The sequence below is a fragment of the Bos javanicus genome, chromosome 3 (genome assembly GCF_032452875.1).
Source record: "Bos javanicus breed banteng chromosome 3, ARS-OSU_banteng_1.0, whole genome shotgun sequence".
NCBI lineage: Eukaryota > Metazoa > Chordata > Mammalia > Artiodactyla > Bovidae > Bos > Bos javanicus.
Genome location: NC_083870.1, coordinates 46,862,949 through 46,880,142, shown reverse-complemented (window position 1 = coordinate 46,880,142; position 17,194 = coordinate 46,862,949). Strand labels below are relative to the sequence as shown.

The 17,194-nt window shown below is 39.7% G+C and overlaps 1 long non-coding RNA gene across 1 annotated transcript in view; it reads right to left on the bottom strand.

Moving 5' to 3' along the window:
* Positions 1-9,642, bottom strand: part of LOC133244244 (uncharacterized) — a 33,985-nt gene extending 24,343 nt beyond the window's left edge. Inside the window, exons 1-2 of the long non-coding RNA XR_009735340.1 lie at positions 9,049-9,642; positions 4,225-4,417 (exon numbers count right to left, since the gene is read on the bottom strand). This is a non-coding gene — a long non-coding RNA (uncharacterized LOC133244244). The remainder of the gene's footprint in view (positions 1-4,224; positions 4,418-9,048) is intronic.
* Between the last annotated feature and the right edge of the window lie 7,552 nt (positions 9,643-17,194).

Below are 17,194 nucleotides of genomic sequence, written 5' to 3'. Positions count from 1 at the left end.
ATTGTAATCAGATGCCTCACTGTCTGAGCCACCTCAGAAAGCACAGGGGTGCCCAAACAAAATGAGCTCAGAGCCAAACCAAGACATATCACAGTTAAAATGGCAAAATTTAAAGATAAAGACAGGATTCTTAAGGCAGCAAGAGAAAACAAGATTTAGTTACAAGGAAACACCCCATAAGGCTGTTAGCTGATTTCTCTGCAGAGTTTGAATATATCATGCAACTCCCTTCTGACTTTTAAAGTTCTGAAAGGGAAAAACCAGGAACCTGAGATAGTCTACCTAGCAAGACCATCATTTGGAATAGAAGGAGAAAGAATTTCTCAAGATAAGCAAAAACTAAAAGAATTAAAAACATTGAAATGTATTCTTATGTATAATGGCATATATGTAGTTATAGTTGCTTTAACAATTTCGGTTTTTAATCTACATAGTGGCTTGCTTAAGTGATATTTCAGTTCAGTTCAGTTCAGTCACTCAGTTGTGTCCGACTCTTTGTGAACCCATGAATCGCAGCACGCCAGGCCTCCCTGTCCATCACCAACTCCCAGAGTTCACTCAGACTCACGTCCATCGAGTCAGTGATGCCATCCAGCATCTCATCCTCTGTCATCCCCTTCTCCTCCTGCCCCCAATCCCTCCCAGCATCAGAGTCTTTTCCAATGAGTCAGCTCTTCCCATGAGGTGGCCAAAGTACTGGAGTTTCAGCTTCAGCATCATTCCTTCCAAAGAAATCCCAGGGCTGATCTCCTTCAGAATGGACTGGTTGGATCTCCCTGCAGTCCAAGGGACTCTCAGGAGTCTTCTCCAACACCACAGTTCAAAAGCATCAATTCTTCGGTGCTCAGCCTTCTTCACAGTCCAACTCTCACATCCACACATGACCACAAGAAAAACCATAGCCTTGACTAGACGGACTTTTGTTGGCAAAGTAGTGTCTCTGCTTTTGAATATGCTATCTAGTTTGGACATAACTTTCCTTCGAAGGAGTAAGCATCTTTTAATTTCATGGCTGCAGTCACCATCTGCAGTGATTTGGAGCCCCCCAAAATAGTCTGACACTGTTTCCACTGTTTCCCCATCTATTTCCCATGAAGTGATGGGACCAGATGCCATGATCTTCTTTTTCTGAATGTTGAGCTTTAAGCCAACTTTTTCACTCTCGACTTTCATCTTCATCAAGAGGCTTTTTAGTTCCTCTTCACTTTCTGACATGAGGGTGGTGTCATCTGCATATCTGAGGTTATTGATATTTCTCCCGACAATCTTGATTCCAGCTTGTGTTTCTTCCAGTCCAGCATTTCTCATGATGTACTCTGCATATAAGTTAAATAAGCAGGGTGACAATATACAGCCTTGATGTACTCCTTTTCCTATTTGGAACCAGTCTGTTGTTCCATGTACAATTCTAACTGCTGCTTCCTGACCTGCATACTAATCCTTCCTATATATTTACCTTTCATATTGGGATTTTTCCTTTTTCTGTAAATTCTTGCTTCTTTTCAATTTAGAAAAAAAAAAAAAACCCTTCAACCTTTCTTTTAAACAGTTTACATGTTTAAACCCTTCAACATTATAATGTATAATGGCAATAAGAACAAACGTATCAATTATTTAAAAGTTAATGTTGAAGGGTTTAAAAATTTTAAATGTTCCAAATAAATGTTGAAGGTTTTTTTTTTCTAAATTGAAAACAAAAATTTACAGAAAAAGGGAAAAATCCCAATATGAAAGGTAAATATATAGGAAGGATTAAAGATCACTTAAGCAAGCCAGTATGTAGATTAAAACCAAAATTGTTAAAGCAACTATAACTACAATACGTATTAAAAGGATAGGCAACAAAGATGAAAAATTGGACATCAAAGAACACAAAATGTGGGGGAGGGCAGTAAAACGATGTGTGTTAGTTGCTCAGTCATGTCTGACTCTTTGTGACCCCATGGACTGTAGCTTGCCAGGCTCCTCTAACCATTGGATTTCCCAGGCAAGAAAACTAGAGTGGATTGCTATTTCCTTTTCCAGAGGATCTTCCCAACTTAGGGATCAAACCCAGGTCTCCTGCATTGCAGGCAGATTCTTTACCATCTGAACCACCAGGGAAGCCCCATATAGATCTTCTAGAATGTGTTTGAACTTAAATGATTATCGGTTTAAAGCAAGTTGAAGTAGTTATGGCTCAGCATACATGAATACCAGGGTAACCACAAATAAAAAGCCTACAGTCGATTCATAAAAACCCAAAATGAAAGGAACTCAAGCATACTACAGAAGAAAATCAAACTATAGCATAAAAACAAAAACAAAGATCTACAAAACTAGAAAACAAAAAGTAAAATGGCAATAAGTACAAACCTATCAACAATTATTTTAAATGTTAATGGATTAAATGCTCTGATCAAAGGCAGAGTGGTTAATAATTAAAAAAAAAAAAGAACCATCAATATGATGCCTACAGGAGATTCATTTCAGGCTGAAAGATGCAGAGACTGAAAGTGAGGAGATGGAAAAGATCTCAGGCAAATGGAAATGACAATAAAGCAGAGGGTAGCAATACTCACACCAGACAAAACAGACTTCGAAGCAAATGCTATAACAAAAGACAAATAAGGTGTTATATGATGAAGGGATCAATATAAGAAGAGGATATTATACTCATTAACATACATGCCAAACAAGAATATACAGTGGAAATAAAACAGTCTTTTCACCAAGAGGTGCTGGGAAAGTTGGACAGGCGCATGTAAATCAATGAACTTAGAATACATCCTCACACCAAACACAAAAATAAACTCCAAATGGCTTAAGATGTAAACAGAAGACATGGCACCATAAAATTCCTAGAAGATATCATAGGCAAAACAATCTCTAATATAAATCATACCAATGTTTCTTGGGTCAGTCCCCCAAGGCAATAGAAATAAAAACAAAAATAAAATAACAGGACCTAATCAAACTTACGAGCTTTTGCACGGGAAAGAAAATCATAAATGAAAAGACAACCTACAGAATAGGAGAAAACAAGTGCAAACAGCCAAGCTGTGACTGACAAGGACAATTTCCAAAATATATGAACAGCTCACACAACTCAATAACAATCATAAAAAAAGAAGAATCAAAATACACAAAAGATCTAAATAGAAATTTCTTCAAAGAAGACATACAGATGGCACATTAAAAGACATACACATGAAGCACATTAAAAGATCAAAACCACAATGAGGTATCACTTCACAACTGTCAGGATGGCTATCACCAAAAAGTCTACAACTGGAGAGGATGTGAATAAAAGGACATTTTTGTACACTGTTGGTGGGAATTTAAATTGGTGTAGCCACTAGGGAAAGTTGGTGGGAATGTACATAATGGTACAGCATGGATTTTCCTTAAAAAAACAAACTGAAAATAGAACTACTATAAGATCCAGCAATTCCACTTCTGGGTACATATCCAGAAAAAATAAGAACACTAAATCAAAAAGATACATGCACTCCAGTGTTCATAACAGCACTATTTACAATAGCCAAGACATGGAAGCAACCCAGGTGCCTGAAAACAGATGACTTGCTTAAGAAGATGTGGTATATACAGACAATGGAATATTAGTCAAGCTAGTTAGTGTTAGTCACTCAGTTATGTCTGACTTTTTGCAATTCCACAGACTGTAGCCCACCAGGCTCCTCTGTCCGTGGATTTCTTCAGGCAAGAATACTGGAGTCGGTAGCCATTCCCTTTTCCAGGAGTTTTCCCTGACCTAGGGATCAAACCCAGGTCTCTTGCATTGCAGGCAGATTCTTTACTGTCTGAGCAACCAGGGAAGCCCCACAATGTAATATTATTCAACCATAAAAAAGAATGACATATTGCTATTTGCATCATCATGGATAAGCTTAGAGAATATCATACTTAGTGAAATAAGTCAGACAGAGAAAGACAAATACCGTATAATATCACTCATATGTGAAATCTTTAAAAACAACGTGAATGTATACACAGAACAGAAACAGACTCACAGACACACAAAATAAATTTGTGGTTACCAAACAGGAAGGGGGTGGGGTGACAATGAATTACGAGTACGGGATTAACAGATACAAAATACTATTCATAAGACAGATAAGCAATAAGGATTTGCTGTATAGCAGAGAGAATGATACCCAGTATTTGTAACAACCTAAAACAGAACATGGGCTTCCCAGGTGGTGCTAGTGGTAAAGAACCTACCTGCAATGCAGGAGACATTAGAGATGGGGTTTCAATCCCTGGGTCAGAAGACTCCCCTGGAGGAGGACACAGCAAACGGTATTCTTGCCTGGAGAATCCCACGGACAGAGGAGCCTGGCATGCTACAGTCCATAGGGTCACAGAGTAGGACACAACTGAAGCGGCTTAGCATGCATGCACAAAACAATATAATCTGCAAAAAAAAAAAAAAAAGAAAAAGTGATTTGCTATGCTGTACACATGAAAGTAACACAATATTGTAAATTAACTATGTGTGAAAATTGCTCAGTCATATCTGATTGTTTGCGACCCCATGGATGATACAGTCCATGGAATTCTCTAGGCCAGCATACTGGAGTGGGTAGACTTTCCCTTCTCCAGGGGATCTTCCAAATGCAGAGATCGAACCCAGGTCTCCTTCATCACAGGCAGATTCTTTGCCATCTGAGCCACAAGGGAAGCCCATACTTCAATTAAAAAAAAGATTTCAAAGGAGAAAGAAATCTCATCCCTTTACACAGCCAAGCAGATTAACTCATTATGTACATGTTTCAAGATGAATAACAAGTAAGTAAGTAAAGGACTCATTTGTCACAAACAGTTCATCCTAACTTTACCTGGTAACTGGGGAGACAGTATGTATAAGCTAATTGGATTTATCTAGAGAAAAAGCAAACCTCATCTCTTTATAACAGGAGGCAATTTTGCAACTTAGAGCAAAGTGTCCACTGAATTTAGGCTCCTATCTTGCCACAGATTCTGGAAGCTAGGGCTACTATCTCTCCTGATGTTTGTACTTCAAAGAGATGGTTCTCTAGTTTCTTCAGAAAGACATGCCTAGGTCAGAAAAGTGACAAGAGGCCAGTTGACAAAAGATCTATCTAGTCTTAAAAATGATTTATATGTATTTCAAAGAGATAAGAAAGCTAATGCTCTGTGTAAAGGGAGGAGAGAGAAGTCTCCCCATTTTCAACAGGGAGAATTAAGCTTCTTATTTTTAATTTATATTTGTTCTTACATGTGCAACTCTGTGGGAAAAAAAATCATTATTTGGTTTCACAATTGTCTGCTAATAAGATCTGTAATGTAAATGTTTACCTCTGGGTATTGAGACTGTGTGCAATATTTATAACTTTAACTCTGATAAATGTATCCTATGAGCTGAGTTCCTGAGAAATTTGAGATCGCTTCTGCAGCTGTCCTCCTCCCCCATGCTCTAAGAGAATAGAGTTTAAGAGATCAGGAATCTGGCTTATGTAATTTTGCATGTGCCATGACCCGTGGCTGCAATTCAGTGGCACGTCCAACTTTTGAGCTTCTTAGTTAATTTATATAGAGTTAATAATTCCTCCCCGGCCTTCCTCTTAATTCAGTTCCTATTGGTACAGATATTCTTACTATGTCCACACAATTCCCTTCTTACTCCTATTTACAACAATGGCTCTTAACACTGAATAGATATTACACTCATCAATGGACCATTTATAAAATAACAATGTCCAAGAACTCATGTCTTTCAGAGATTTCAATTCAGTTGACTTGTTATAGGGCCCAGGCATCAAAATTTTAGATATGTGCTGTGCAGTTTGAGTTTAGAACCACTGATCCAGAACAAATGCTTGGTCCAATAAGCCATTCACCAAAAATACTAATTACCCTCTCTCTGTAAGATGGTCCCTTGCTCATCCATTTAGAATGGTGGAGACTTCCACTTCACTGGCTCTTTTTATAACGGAGGAATATCTTTTGCAGGAAACCACATTATCACGACCACCATCATTTCCACCACCAATAACTGTAAGCTACCTATGTGAATTGTTAGTACCATGCACATTCTGGCATGTAACAACATCTAATAAATCTTTATCCAATGGATGAGGAATGCCTAGTGTCTTGCTGTATCTCACTGCTCGCTGAACCCAGGGTAGGCAAGGTGTGAGCTGAGAAACTGGAAGATAACTGAAGGAATTGTAGGAACTAGACATGTTTATTCTCTACCTGCGGGTGTGGCGGCTGTAGCAGCAGCAGACACGCTGTATTCTCTTATGGTTAACCCAATATAACACACCCTCAGCGGTTTTTCAGGTGAAGCTTACATACCTTTCTACAACAAAAGTGGCCCAAGGCCAAGCGGGTACATCCTGAGGCGCATGCACAGTGCTATCAGTGATCTCACCTGTTATATAACCATGTATTTACAAAACATGGGGCAAGAGCGAGAGGCTGTGGGGTGAGAGAGCCTGACCACCGCCATCTTGGCTAATTTGCTCTTTCCCTACATCTACTAATTAATTAGTATGTGAGGCTTAAAGAGACAGAACTTGGAGCTCTTGTATGTAAAGAAGGTCTCTTCTAAAATTCCAATTCCAACTCTAGGGGTGTAGGATCATAGTAAAATTCAAGTATATGATTATTTTCTGATAAGAATAATTAAGGTGTGATCATGGTAAGATGTTATGCTTTAAAATGGGGGTGAGGACTCAAAGCCAGAGACATTTGAACAGTAATTAATTCCTGGATTTTTAAACACTTCAGTTGTAAGATATCTATAAAGTATTCTGCTATAGACTATCTCTCCATTGAGAAAAAATAACACCCAGAAGCTTTGAAGAAATATCACTATTTCTCTTCTTGGGTAGGACGGTAGTAGAGAGGAAAATAAATAAAGGAGGAAAACTGGGCAAAAATAATGTTTTTAGGGTTGAAGAGAAGCAGGGGAAAGTGTCAGACAACAGGAGGAAATTGACTGAGTGGGCCTTTCCCGATCAAGACAAGGAAGTTAGAAAAGGAGTAGTTTCTTTACACACAAGCATAATATTTTACTAGCCTAATAGACAACTAACAATAATTTTGGAAAGCTTCCTATCCTCTTTAACATATATCTTGTATCTTTGGTAAATGTGCTTCCTGGTGTTTTCCTCACCCTCTGTAGTCCTGCATGGTCTTCAGTGGACAAGAATATGTATAAAATATAATACACACACACACACACACATTTAGAGGGCAACTATTTAACCAGGAGTTCACCTAAGTTTAGCAAACCTTCCCCCAAATGTTCTACATTCAGAAAACAGCTCCTAGCCAGGAGCTGTTTCTGAACCTGAAAAGCTGTGTGCTAAAACCTCTTGCATATTAACATATGAAAGGCTCGAGAAACCTGAAATCATGAAATCTGTTGAACTTTAACTCAGCGTTCTCCAAAGTTAGGAAAGCAAGGAACTCTTTACAATAACTTCCCTGCAGAACTGCTTGCTGCTGCTGCTGCTAAATCGCTTCGGTCGTGTCTGACTCTGTGCGACCCCATAGACGGCAGCCCACCAGGCTCCCCCGTCCCTGGGATTCTCCAGGTAAGAACACTGGAGTGGGTTGCCGTTTACTTCTCCAATGCATGAAAGTGAAAAGTGAAAGTGAAGTCCCTGCAGAGCTAGACATCTGTATTACATCCTTTGAAGGATACTGTGTTAAGTCATTTTACCTGTGTTGCATTTTCTATCTTGTTACTTTAGTTCTATTACTGTGGGCCTTTATTCATCTGTATTACCAAAGACCTAAGAAAATTTTGGAAAATAGGTGATAAAAAGAGGAAAGTGAAGCTACTAGAAGGCGAGAGAGATTCAAAACCAAGATGGTGTTAGATCAGGAACTGAATCAAGCTGGTCAAAGGCTTTTCATATGAATACGCAATTTAGGGAAAAGAATAAGGGAATAGGCTGTCTGGATTCCTGTGTGTGATTTTAGGATTTCTACTAGATGCAGTCTTGGAGAAGAAAATGTCACCCCACTCCAGTACTTTTGCCTGGAAAATTCCATGGATGGAGGAGCCTGGTGGGCTGCAGTCTATGGGGTTGCGAAGAGTCGGACATGAATGAGCAACTCACACACACATACTAGATGCAGTCTAGTCTTTAGACAATACAGTCTATTCAAAAGAACTGGGATGAAAGTGAGCTGAGCTTGAGATTAAAAAAAAATGTTAAAATAGAGAAAGAAAAGAATCCTTCTTTATGACGATTTCAGAAAAATTGTTCTTATTCCTCTCTTGAACATGGTTATGATCCACATTTCATTAAAAAAGAAATCCTGTTCACTAATACTGTTGTTCAATCTCTCTGCTACCTCATTACCAGCTATAAAATTTAGCATAACCCAAATTCAGCTAACTAGATTCCTCTGGCTACAACTAAAGAGCCTTTCTTCATTATTCCATGCTTAGAAAAATAAATGTCAACAAAAGAAGCTAATAGGAAGGATTTATGAGATGTGCAATAATTCCAGCAGCATGACTTTGATTTCCAAAATGCTCTCACATTGAGCATCTAATTTGGTACAGACTAGGCAACTATAATTATCTTAGTTTCCAGATGATGACAGTTAAATGATTTGCCCAAGATCACACTGCTAGGAGAGCCTGAACTTTGGCTCATTTCTTCTGACTCTGAATCTATTTTCATCCCAATACATTTAACAGCTTACTGGCCCTTTGATTTCACAAATAACCCACACTTAAAGTTCACAGAAAAATGATTAGTTAACAGCTAACAATTTTTAAGAAGTTACTATGTTGTGGGCTCCGTTTTGAGTCTTCACACAAACTATCTTATTTCATGTTCACAAAATTCCTACAGAGAAAACGGTATTGCTATCTTCTTTTTACCAGTGAGGAACCAAGGTTTGGAGAGGTTAATGGGCCTGGAATATAGACTCAGGTCTTTTACACACTGGAGCTCACTCAGGTGCTAAAGCTGTTTGTTTTAGTTTTCTATTGCTATTGGAACAAAATATCACAGACTCAGTAGTTTAAAGCAACACAAAGTTTTATCTTACCGTTGTTCTAGAAGTAAGAAGTTCAACAGGAGCCTCACTGGGCTAAAATGAAGGTGTCGGTGGGGTCACATTCCTGCTGGAAGTTCTTGGGGAGAAGTGACTTCTTTGCCTTCTCCAGCTCTGAGAATCTGGTCAGGTCACATTTGTTGGCTCCTAGCGTCTTCCCCTGGAGAAGGCAATGGCACCCCACTCCAGTACTCTTGCCTGGAAAATCCCTTGGACGGAGAAGCCTGGTAGGCTGCAGTCCATGGGGTCGTTAAGAGTCGGATACGACTGAGCGACTTCACTTTCACTTTTCACTTTCATGCATCAGAGAAGGAAATGGCAACCCACTCCAGTGTTCTTCCCTGGAGAATCCCAGGGACGGGGGAGCCTGATGGGCTGCCATCTATGGGGTCGCCCAGAGTCGGACACGCCTGAAGCGACTTAGCAGCAACAGCAGCAGCGTCTTCCCCATTTTGAAAGCCTGCAGTGTTCTCTAAGGCGCCTTGCCAGCTTTCACTAAGAACGCTTGTAATTACTTTGAGTATACCTGGGTAACTGAGAAGACTCTCTCTAAAGGTCTGCTGAGTAACAAAATTAATTCCACGTGCAACTTTCCCTTCGCTCTGTAACTTAACATTTTCAAGACTTGGACATCTTTGGAGAACGTTACTCTGCCAACCACCCTTTTCTGTTTTCACAGAAAGGAAGATTCAGTGAGGTTTGGAATGCAGTAATACATTTAATCAGGTAGAAAATGCCACCAGAAGGTGTTTAAAAGACTTCAAAAACTTAATATGTAAACAAAAATAACGATAAATAATGAAGAACTTTGAAAACATGAATTTTTAATGAAACAACTGGATTTGCATAATACTGTGTACTTTGCTGCATGCTTCCACACACATCTGATGTCTATAGATCACCTACGAGGTAAATAGGTAAGACGACAGTTAATTAACCCTCTTTCCTTCCTACTTTTTTGCTTTTTCTTTTTATCCTGCCTTGTTTAACTATTTTTCCCCCCAAAATAAATTATACTGTGTAGGCCTAGCCTAGTAAAAATGATAACTATATCCTAAAATAAATGCATTAAAAATGTCCACAGCTTTCTATTATTTTTTAGCTTAGTCTTCAAGGAATGCTGTGGGAGGACTCTGAATATTATTTGCAGATGGCAGGCCTTGAAACTGGTTTATCTCATCAATAAAAGGAAAAACAATCAAGGAGACATTGTTAGGAGAAGTAAGAGTGAAGTTGGTAAAAGGCAGGCATTTATTCATTGAGAAATCATATGGAACACTTACTGTATGCCAGGCACTGTTCTAGGCTCTAGGGAAACAGTAATGAATCAAATAGCCAAGAAGCCCTGTCTAGGGGGCATAGACATCAATTTCTAGGAGATAGATGGTGAACAACTAAACAAGTCTGTATATAATATTTAGCAGTGGAAAATGCTGAGAAATCTGAGAAGAGTCACTCAGGGTGGTAGTTGCTGTTTTCTACAGGGTGGCCAAAGAAGACCTCCTTGATAAGTTACTGTTAAGAACAGAGACTGAAAGGAAGTATTAATAAGAGACAGAACCATGTCAATATATGACTACTAGTGTTTCTGAAAGAAGGAACAGCAAGTCCAAAGGCCTTGAGGTAGGAATATTCTTGACATATTGAAAGGAGCAATTTTTTTTTTCCTCAGCATTATTAAGGTACCATATGAAAAGGCAAAAAGATAGGACACTGAAAGATGAACTCCTAGGTCAGTAGGTGCCCAATATGCTACTGGAGATCAGTGGAGAAATAATTCCAGAAAGAATGAAGAGATGGAGGCAAAGCAAAACAACACCCAGTTGTGGATGGAACTGGTGATATAAGCAAGGTTTGATGCTCTAAAGAGCAATATTGCATAGGAACCTGGAATGTTAGGTCCATGAATCAAGACAAATTGGAAGTGGTCAAACAGGAGATGACAAGAGTGAATGTCGACATTCTAGGAATCAGCGAGCTAAAATGGACTGGAATGGATGAATTTAACTCAGATGACCATTATATCTACTACTGAGGGCAGGAATCCCTTAGAAGAAATGAAGTAGCCATTATAGTCAACAAAAGAGTCCGAAATGCAGTATTTGGATGCAATCTCAAAAACAACAGAATGATCTCTGTTCATTTCCAAGGCAAACCATTCAGTATCACGGTAATCCAAGACTATGCTCTGACCAGAAATGCTGAAGAAGCTGAAGTTAAACAGTTCTATGAAGACCAACAAGACATTCTAGAACTAACACCCCAAAGAAGTATCCTTTTCATTATAGGGGACTGGAATGCAAAAGTAGGAAGTCAAAAAACACCTGGAGTAACAGGCAAATTTAGCCTTGGAATATGAAATGAAGCAGGGCAAAGGCTAATAGAGTTCTGCCAAGAGAATGCTCTGGTCATAGCAAACACCCTCTTCCAACAACACAAGAGAAGACTCTACATGGACATCAACAGATGGTTGACACCAAAATCAGACTGATTATATTATTTGCAGCGAAAGATAGAGAAGCTCTGTAGAGTCAGCAAAAACAAGACTGGTAGCTGACTGTGGCTCAGATAATGAACTCCTTATTGCCAAATTCAGACAGAAATTGAAGAAAGTGGAGAAAACCACTAGACCATTCAGGTATGACCTAAATCAAATCCCTTATGACTATACAGTGGAAGTGAGAAATAGATTTAAGGGACTAGATCTGACAGACAGAGTGCTTGATGAACTATGGACAGAGGTTCATGACACTGTACAGGAGACAGGAATCAAGACCATCCCCAAGAAAAAGAAATGCAAAAAACAAAATGGTTGTCTGAGGAGGCCTTAAAATAGCTGTGAAAAGGAGGAAAGTGAAAAGCAAAGGAGAAAAGGAAAGATATACCCACTTGAATGCAGAATTCCAAAGAATAGCAAGGAGAGATAAGAAAGCCTTCCTCAGCGATCAATGCAAAGAAATAGAGGAAAACAACAGAATGGGAAAGACTAGCTATCTCTTCAACAAAGTTAGAGATACCAAGGGAACATTTCATGCAAAAATGGGCTCAATAAAGGACAGAAATGGTAGGGGTCTAACAGAAGCAGAAGATATTAAGAAGAGGTGGCAAGAATACACAGAAGAACTGTACAAAAAGATCTTCATGACCCAGATAATCACGATGGTGTGATCACTGACCCAGAGCCAGATATCCTGGAATGTGAAGTCAAGTGGGCCTTAGGAAGCATCACTACGAACAAAGCTAGTGGAGGTGATGGAATTCCAGTTGAGCTATTTCAAATCCTGGAAGATGATGCTGTGAAAGTGCTGCACTCAATATGCCAGCAAATTTGGAAAACTCAGCAGTGGCCACAGGACTGGAAAATGTCAGTTTTCATTCCAATCCCAAAGAAAGGGAATGCCAAAGAATGCTCAAACTACCGCACAATTGCACTCATCTCACACGCTAGTAATGCTTGAAATTCTCCAAGCCAGGCTTCAGTAGTGTGTGAACTGTGAACTTCCAGTTGTTCAAGCTGGTTTTAGAAAATACAGAGGAACCAGAGATCAAATTGCCAACTGGATCACCGAAAAAGCAAGAGAGTTCCAGAAAAGCATCTATTTCTGCTTTATTGACTATGCCAAAGCCTTTGACTGTGTGGATCACAATAAACTGTGGAAAATTCTGAAAGAGATGGGAATACCAGACCACCTGACCTGCCTCTTGAGAAATTTGTATGCAAGTCAAGAAGCAACAGTTAGAACTGGAAATGGAACAACAGACTGGTTCCAAATATGAAAAGGAGTACATCAAGGCTGTATATCATCACCCTGCTTATTTAACTTATATGTAGAGTACATCATGAGAAATGGTGGGCTGGATGAAGCACAAGCTGGAATCAAGATTTCCAGGAGAAATATCAATAAGCTCAGATATGCAGATGGCACCACCATTATGGCAGAAAGTGAAGAAGAACTAAAGAGCCTCTTGATGAAAGTGAAAGAGGAGAGTGAAAAAGTTGGCTTAAAACTCAACATTCTGAACACTAAGATCATGGCATCTGGTCCCATTACTTCATGGGAAATAGATGGGGAAACAGTAGAAACAGTGTCAGACTTTATTTTTCTGGGCTCCAAAATCACTACAGATGGTGATTGCAGCCATGAAATTAAAAGACACTCCTTGAAATCAAAGTTATGAGCAATCTAGAGAGCATATTAAAAAGCAGAGACTTTACTTTGCCAACAAAGGTCCATCTAGTCAAGGCTATAGGATTTCCAGTGATCATGTATGGATGTGAGTGTTGGACTATAAAGAAAGCTGAGTGCAGAAGAACAGATGCTTTGAAACTGTGGTTGGAGAAGACTCTTGAGAGTCCCTTGGACTGCAAGGAGATCCAATCAGTCCATCCTAAAGGAGATCAGTCCTGAGTGTTCATTGGAAGGACTGATGTTGAAGCTGAAACTCCAATACTTTGGCCACCTGATGCAAAGACCTGATTCATTTGAAAAGACTCTGATGCTGGGAAAGTTTGAGGGCAGGAGGAGAAGGGGACGACATAGGATGAGATGGTTGGATGGCAACACTGATTCAATGGACTTGGGTTTGGGTGGACCCCGGGAGTTGGTGATGGACAGGGAGGCCTGGTGTGCCACAGTTCATGGGGTCACCAAGAGTTGAACACGACTGAGCAACTGAACTGAACTGAATTGGTTAAGGTAGAATTGACGTACATTTTTGTGTAAGTTTATGGTTTCTGATGTGTTGGTTTAATAAACCTATATAGCAAAATGTTTACCACCATAACATTAACTAATACCTACATCCATCACACCATTACAATTCTTATGTCTTTTGGTGAGAACATCTTTTTGGTGAGAACATTCACTCTTAGCACTTTCAAAATTAAAAGACGTCTTAACCATTATCATCATGCTGTACATTAGATCCCAAGAGCTTGTTCATTTTCTAACTGGATGTTTGTACCTTTAACCAGCATCTCCCCATTTTGCCTAGATTCCAACCCCTGGTAATCACCACTCTACTCTGTTTTTATGAGTTTGTTTTTGGATTCCATATGTAAGTGATATCATACTATACTTGCCTTTTTTTAAGTGATGCTGGGCATTGCAGCAGCCCCCCTGTGCTTTTTATTTTTTTAACTAGTATTAGTCTTTTTTGTCTGATGTTTCATTTAGCATAATGCCATCATGATCTATCCATGTTGTCACAAATGGCAGGATGTCCTTATTTCTCCTGGTTGCATAATATTCCATTTTATGAATTGTGTGTGTGTGTATATATATGTATATATATATATATATATATACACACACTTTATATAATGGATATATCACATCTTTATCCATTCCTCCACTGATGGACCCTTTGGTTGTTTCCATGTCTTGTTTATTATGAATAATGCCACAATAAATATGAGAATATGGATATCTCTTTTATTTCCTGTGTTCATTTCCTATGTTTATACACTCAGAAGTAGAATTTCTGGGAAGAATTATTCTAAGTGAGGCAGAAGGATAGAACTAGACAGAAATAGGAAGTGAGTTCAAAGAAGTAGTAGGGACAAGACTATAGCTAATATTTGAGAAATTTGGTTTCATTCTGAGTGAGATGAAAACCCACTGGGTTTTTGGAACAGAGAGGTGAGATCTGATATTAGTTCTGAAAAGGTTACTCTGGCTGCTGAGGGTGAGGAAAAGAATAAGGGAAAGAGAGACCAGTCAGGAGGCCATGAAAATCACCCTATTGAGGGAAGATGGTAGCACCTAAGATGAAGAAGGGGCCAGATTGTGAATTTATTTTGATGGCAAATCTATAAAGATTGCTGATGAAGGGAAAGTGTGGTATGAGGGGAAAGGAGGAGGCGAAGATAAAACCAAGGAGTTTAACTGAGCAACCGAAAGACTAGAGTTGATATTTAGCGCTGGGATGAATGAATCCAGGGACAGAACAAGTTTGGAGAAGAAAATGGGGATTGTGTCTTTGGACATATTAAGATTAAATTTCCCATTGGATAATCAAGTAGCAATGTCAAATAGGCAGTTGGATATGTAAGTCTGGACTTTAAAACTGGATATAAAAGTTGCGAGTCATCTTAAGTCTTTCCTAGTGTGTCTCAATATTTAGCAGTTGGAGAAAAGAGGTGGAAATTAGCAAAATAAGCTGAGAAAGAGCCAGTGAGATAGGTAGAGAATCAAAATAGAGTAACAACCTTAGAGTAAAGTGAAGAAAGTGTTTCCAGAGGGGAGTAAAAATGCAACTGTGTGCTCAGTTGCTTCAATTGTGCCTGACTCTTTGAGAAACCATAGACCAAACGTACTCCACTAGGCTCCTCTGTCCATGGGATTCTCCAAGCAAGAATACTGGAGTTGGCTGCCAAGCCTTCCTCCAAGGGATCTTCCCATCCAGGGATTGAACTCACATCTCCTGTGTCTCCTGCATTGCAGGCAGATTCTTTACCACTGAGCCAGCAGGGAAGCCCCCCAAATGTATCTAATATGGGGAAAAACATAAAATTGAAGACTGCCTGCTGGATGTAACAATGCAGAGGGGACTTTGATAACCTTGGCAGGAGTTTTTACAGTGACATAGTAAAGATGAAACTGATTGGAGTGAGCTCCAGAATGGCAGGGTGAAAAGAAAGAAGAGACAGCAAGTATAGACACCCTTTAAGAATGGCATCTGTGAAGAGGAGCAGTAAAATTGAATAGTAGTGGAGGCAATCATGAGTCAAGGTTTTTTAAAAATATTTTTCTATTTTTGAAATGTTATTTTTATTGATATATATTTGATATATAACATGTAAATTTAAGGTGTACAAGGGAAGATTTATAAAAAAAAATGGTAGAAATTATAGTATATTTGTAGGCTGATGGGAATGAATTAGGGTTTCCCAGGTGGCTCAGCTGGTAAAGAATCCTCCTGCCAGGCAGGAGACCCTGCGTTCCTGTATTGATAAGTTCTCCTGGAGAAGGGATAGGCTACCCACTCCAATATTCCTGCCTGAAGAATCCCCATGGACAGAGGAGACTCCTGGGCTACTGGTAGTCCATGGGATCACAAAGATCAGACACGACTGAGAGATTAAGCACAGCACAGCATAGTACAGGAATGAAGGAATAGGAGAAACTGACGATGCAGGAGTCAGGACAATTGCCAGAGTAAGTGGGTAAGTGCTTCCCTTGTGGCTCAGCTGGTAAAGAATCTGCCTGCAATGTGGAGCCCTGGGTTTGATCCCTAGGTTGGGAAGATCCCCTGCAGAAGGGAAAGGCTACCAACTCCAATATTCTGGCCTGGAGAATCCCATGGATTGTACAGACCATGGGGTCAAAAAGAGTTGGACATGACTGAGCGACTTTTACTTTCACTTTCAAGAGGACGAAGGAATGAAGCTTAGGGAAGCGCTGTCCTCACAGAGAATTAAGAAAAATGACAAGAGGGAAGGTGGAGGATGCAGGACCAGATACAGATAGATGGGCAGGTTGGTAGATGTTCTCATTACTTCTGAGAACTTCTAGCGTCTCAGTGAAGTAAAATGCAAGGTCATCAGAAGATAGTGAAAAGAGGGGAGAAAATTTGAAGAGTTTGAGGAAAGAGAAGAAGCAATCACCTAGGAGAGTAAGGGTGTAAGTATTCCAGGGAGACATGGCAGAATGCTGGTGGTGAATTTCAGCATGGTTCTGTGTTTTTCTCTAGCTCCCCCAGGGATAGGAGACTGAACCTTAATTACAATCCTTGGAGCTGTAGTATTTTTAAAATTTGTAAAGGTATTATTTCTTTCTGGATTATAATAAAGTATTATGGGCTTCCCAGGTGGCTCAGTGGTAAAGAATTTGCCTGCCAATACAGGAGATGAGGGTTCAATCCCTGGGTTGGGAAGATCCCCTGGAGAAGGAAATGGAAACCCACTCCAGTATTTTTGCCTGGAAAAATTCCATGAACAGAAGATCCTGGTAGGCTACAGTCCATGGGATTGCAAAAAAGGGACGTGACAGGATGCTGGTGGTGAATTTCAGCATGGTTCTGTATTTTCCTCTAGTTTTCCAGGGACATGAGCTGCTACTGCTAAGTCACTTCAGTCATGTCCGACTCTGTGCGACCCCGCAGACGGCAGCCCACCAGGCTCCCCCATCCCTGGGAT